This window comes from Lagopus leucura, unplaced genomic scaffold (assembly GCF_019238085.1).
Source record: "Lagopus leucura isolate 7727_CA_CO unplaced genomic scaffold, USGS_WTPT01 Super-Scaffold_100014, whole genome shotgun sequence".
NCBI lineage: Eukaryota > Metazoa > Chordata > Aves > Galliformes > Phasianidae > Lagopus > Lagopus leucura.
Window position 1 is genome coordinate 2,923,847 of NW_024962268.1, and position 5,205 is coordinate 2,929,051.

A 5,205-nucleotide genomic window follows, 5' to 3' on the forward strand; every position below is an offset into this window, starting at 1 on the left:
CCTTCCTTCCTTCCTTCCTTCCTTCCTTCCTTCCTTCCTTTTTCAAAATTATGATGCATACAGATCAGGTTGGTACTACTTAGAAAGGCCTGCCAGCAAAGGGTGAAATCCAGCAGATGCATTCTGCTCATTTTAACGGCCTCCAACTGAATGCAGCTGCAGAGCAAGGAGGATTTTGTTGTACCTGTTCCTTTGATCAAATAATGTTAGTATGACAGCTTCCAGAGAAGTCAGACAGGACCTCAGGGAGGTAGCTAAATGCAGAGCTCCTCTGAGCATGGAGTTCACTGCCGTAACAAAAACTGCCCTCAATAAAAAGCTTGTTATATTCAGGCATTGTAAGTAATTAGTATTTTCCCCATTGACAATTGTCTGAGACTGAGTATGATAATGAACTTTTTTCCTGATAAGGTGTAGAATGTATTTCAGAAGTATATGCTTATGCTATAAAACAGGCAGATATGCAAGTTCTGTAGGTTGAGAATTTCTATATCTTCATTTTGTATTTCCACGCCCAGTTCCAGCACTCTCTTGGGTCCTGCAAACAGCCAGCAAAGGCTCTGGCATCAAAACAGTGCACAGAGACTGGGCTTCTGAACCCTTGACATTGCTGGTGTTTCTCACTATGCAGCGTTCAGACAAGACTGTGAAACGTTTGTCTGGAAAACAATTTGTCTGCACTATTCACAGTTGATCGATTGCAACCTGTAGTTACATCTCCACGGACAGAACTGCTCACATTCATACACAGGCTTAAGTTTCATGTTCTGCCAAATGGATGGTCTGGGCTTTTAATAGGACACAAGCTAGAGATGCCTAAGTGATAACCTGATCTATTGATTTTCCCCCTCTACATTTTACAGTCAGGTAGATCCTTCTTGATTCTACTTAGTTCTTAGCATTTCTTCTACAACATCCACACAAATGAAAATAACGTCTTATGATGTTTTACCCTCTGGTATCTATAAGGAGATTATATGAATTTTCCAAGTTCTTTTGTAGGTAATTATGCATATAATATTTATGCATCAATGAGTTTACAAACAAGCTGGTGCATTTTGTGCTCCTCAGTCTTATGAGTGATCACTTGCCACAGAATTAACTTATTTTGGGCAAGTTTTTATCTCCTTCCATGTAAAGCTGGTTCACATCCACAAGACCCACAAGACCATACTTTAAACTATCATTTTGTGAGTGGCAGTAGCAAACACTGCAGCAGGAAAGCTTTTGCTAGGAAAAGAGGATACAGTCAGCAGCAAGAGCTTATGGATGTTGTGCCAGGCAGTGACAACCTTTGGAAGGTTCTGGAAGATTTATTGTCTGAAGAGATGATCAGGACTTTATGCAAGAAATGTGCTATGAAGCAGATTTCTGCTATCTGGGACATAGCAAAAGCAGATGTGAAGAAAGTTTAAGAGAAGTTCTGATACACTAGAGAAGAGAGAAGGAAAGAGATTGTGCGTATGTGTTGTACAGGACCTTCGTACAAGAACAAAGGAACAGTGTGAATGCTGACAATTCACAACACCTCTCTTGAACTTTCGAAATTGCTAGTGAAAATTCTGGGGAACAGCAAGGGGAGATTCCGAAGGTTGAATTTGTGTAATAGATGTCATAATGCAGACTCATACAGGAGTAAGGTGTCACTCAATGAAATGGAAAAAATCAGCCAAAGTTAATAAAACCACTTTGTAGTGATGAAACCTGCTGCTTAGATCAGAGAAAAACAAGATGGGTTTTAGGAGAGGAAAGACAAAAATTTACATACAGTTTGTAGGATTTCTTTTCTGAAATACATAAACATAACAGAGTTGACAGTCCTATGTACCCTCCTGAATGAGGCATTCAAGCAAACCCTTCCTATCTGCTCTCCTCCCCACATCATCCTTGAATGTCTTACCATGGCTGAGAAGGAATAGTGATTCTGGCAACTCGGGCTCATTTACTATGATTTTGCTGCTCAGCTTGCAATCAGATGAACCCCACAAGTTCAGGCTGCCCCTGGTGCCTTGTCTTTTTTGTTTTCCTGTCTGTGCTACTTTCTTCAAAAGGAGCTCTTCATCCTGTGAAACACAAAGAGTTTAGTCCCTTGCCTACTGCTGTTAGCTCCAAATGGAAACGTTGGTTGTCTGAAAGGACAAATATTCACCACTGGAAACAGCCAAGCACAGAAGGTTGCATCCTGCCACACTGTGTATGTGTAGCTCCTGTTAAAGTACTTTCAAATGCTTTCATCAACTAGGACAATCAGAAATGCAGTGTTTGAAGCTGTGAGCCACCTGTAACCTCTCTAAAGAGCTGAGCTATTCAAAGTCTCGTGGGGAATATGCAGAAGCATCCTCTCCAGACCACAGGTTTGCAGTGTCCATGCCCCTTTGTACTACAAAGAGACTTGCTTGTAGAGCCACAGATAGAAGCTGTCCCTTCAGAGGACAGCATCTTTAGCATTACTACTGCCTCGCCTGTATTCCCTACTGTGGCTCTTACATAACAGTACCTTTGTTCAGGGCGTGACTAAATGGAGAGTAGAAAAATCTTTTCCTGCAGCCAATGCTCTACCCAGACAGTAGTTGCACTTTGAATAATAGAAAATAAAATTAGATCTTACAGCAGAAGTATTCTGCTACTTACTCCATAGGATGCTTTTAGCCACCTACCAGGAAGCCCACTTAGATGCCACACACTACAGGATTTTTCTCTCTGAAGTTACACATAAATATTTGGGTCTCTTGATTTTCTCAGGCACCATATAGAGCCCAAGCCAATTTTGCAGGGGACAGTGAATGAGATCTCAATCCAAATTTTTGCTCCACTTTCCAGAAACAAAGACCATGTGCGCTGCAATGACAGAAAACCTTACCTGCAGTTCAGGTTTCTGGGTAACAATAAATACAACTCGTTAGAGTCAAAACTATAGGTTGCTGAGCACAAATTTATTTACAGAAATCCAGTCTAACTCAACTGCATGATGAAAATCGGGCTTCTTCAATTTCTAAGAGGTATTACTTCATTCTTTAGTGTGCTCCTTATGTGCATACAACCCCAAAAGCAAGCACTGTTCTCCAGCTTTTCCATACTGCTATCCATTTTGCTGATACTTTGCTCCCTTTGGCTTTGTCTTTGCTAGATAAACTCAGTCCTGAGCTTTGAATCATCTTTCTTACAGATACTGACTTGCTTGAATCTCGCTCATCTCCTGGCTATAACCTATTCCTTATATTCATCTGATTATCTGGGTTGAGCACAGCCCTATTTAACATCATTTGCAGTGCTCCTTCTTAGTGCTTTTTTACTCTCACCAGAAATAACACCTTTTTGTTGCATCATACTTGTTGCTTATTGTCACTACCAACCACTGGAAACATGGCAGCAGATTGCTGTCTTATGATCTCTGTGGAAAAAACAATAAGCTGAGTATTGCTCCTCCTCAACAAATGAATGGGTTTCTGTGTTCAAAAAGAGGAAAGCTGCTGCAAATACGTGGAATTTTCATGCCATTTCACAGAAATCTTCTTTGTGATTATAAATGTTCATGACTAGCTGGGCCACACTGCAGCACCCTGTTCTATTTTTAATTTAATTTTTCATTAAATTAATCATATTTTTCTTACCTCTGCTCTGGCAGGATTATGAGCAGGTTCATTTGTCAGAAGACCTAATTACTCAGGGATGGATTACACAGAACAAGAAGATTCTACTAGACCAGTAGCTATCCTCCTGCAAATCATAGTGTCCCAGAAATGCTCTAAGCAATATCTTAATAGCCTGTACATGAAACAAATGGACATTAAAAGCTGGAGCTTAATGTTTGTTTGTTTGTACAACAGCTAATGCAAATGAGTGACAGCAATTGCATCTCACTGCCAGCTCCCAGGGCTGTGTTTGCTGCATGTTGTTTATGCAAAATGCCCAGCATCACAATGTGAGAAAGGTTGTATGAACCTCTTCCGTCCGAAACCATTTTTCCTGACTGTAAGCCTTGTATTTGATCAAAATGTCTCCTAGGAAACACCGAGTGCTGCCACAACAGTGGTTGCAAACTCAAGAAGTTGAACCTCTTTCTCTTATCATGAACCCTGCAGCCACAGAGCCACCCTCCAAGCTGCTGTACAAACCACATATGAATGTTTTGCAGGTCATACACTCGCCATGCAAATATGGTGCCCCTGGTGCCCAGACCCACAACAGGTTGGTTGGGTTTTGCCCTTCATAAAGAGCTGTCGCTCACAAAAGCAAGGGCTTTGATTTTGTTAGAAGGAAGTCTGCACTTGTTCTGAATTGTGTGTCACTGGCTGACTCACTGCTCTGAAGGTTGGCTGCTGAAGAGGCTGCTAGATGAAATTGAGGCTCCAAAACCCCTCCTGGAGCTCTCACAAACTATCAGCAAAGAATAAAGACATTACCACAGCCCAAAGAATATTAAGTGACCTTCACTGTCTTTTCTCTACATTAAGGTGAAGCCAAAATCAATCTTTCAGCAGCTCTGGTTACTATGCCTTTCAGGAAGGTGCGCTAAGTACCCCTTCCTTGTACAAAGTAAGAGACGTTTTTCAGGGAATTTTCCTAATAGCTTTTCATATCAGGGCTGTCTGAGATGAAAAGTGAAGTGGAGCATTGGGTTTGCTAAGTCAGTAAATTGCTCCATGATGCATTTGTTCTATTGCTGCTGCAGAAGACAGCACGCTAACTGAACTATATATTTTTTACAGCAAATTCTGCTGCTGGTAGCTTCTGGATAGACAAACTACCCAAAGGATATATGTAACAGCTTCCTCCTCATGTGACTCTCACAATAACCTTATGCACAGAACTCAAGTCAGCAATCTTCAGGAAATAAAACTTTCTGGTATTTCTCAATTCTCTCATTGCTCTTATTTCTCTATTCTCTTACTATTTTCTCTTATGTATTTCTTTGCTTGCATTCGGTACAGTAATTTTTTCAAGATTCATTTGCACTATGGTTGTTCTGCTTCTTGACCCAACAACAAGTGCCATTCTCTGAATTCTAGGATGACTTCTGCATGCTTGCAGCAGCCAGCTCCTAACTTTGTTGCATGAGAGAGCACTTGACATTAGCAAACGCAAAGCACATTTTATTAAGCAGAAAGAAAAAGAAAAAGAAGAAGAAAAAGAAAAAAAGAAGAGAAGAGAAGAGAAGAGAAGAGAAGAGAAGAGAAGAGAAGAGAAGAGAAGAGAAGAGAAGAG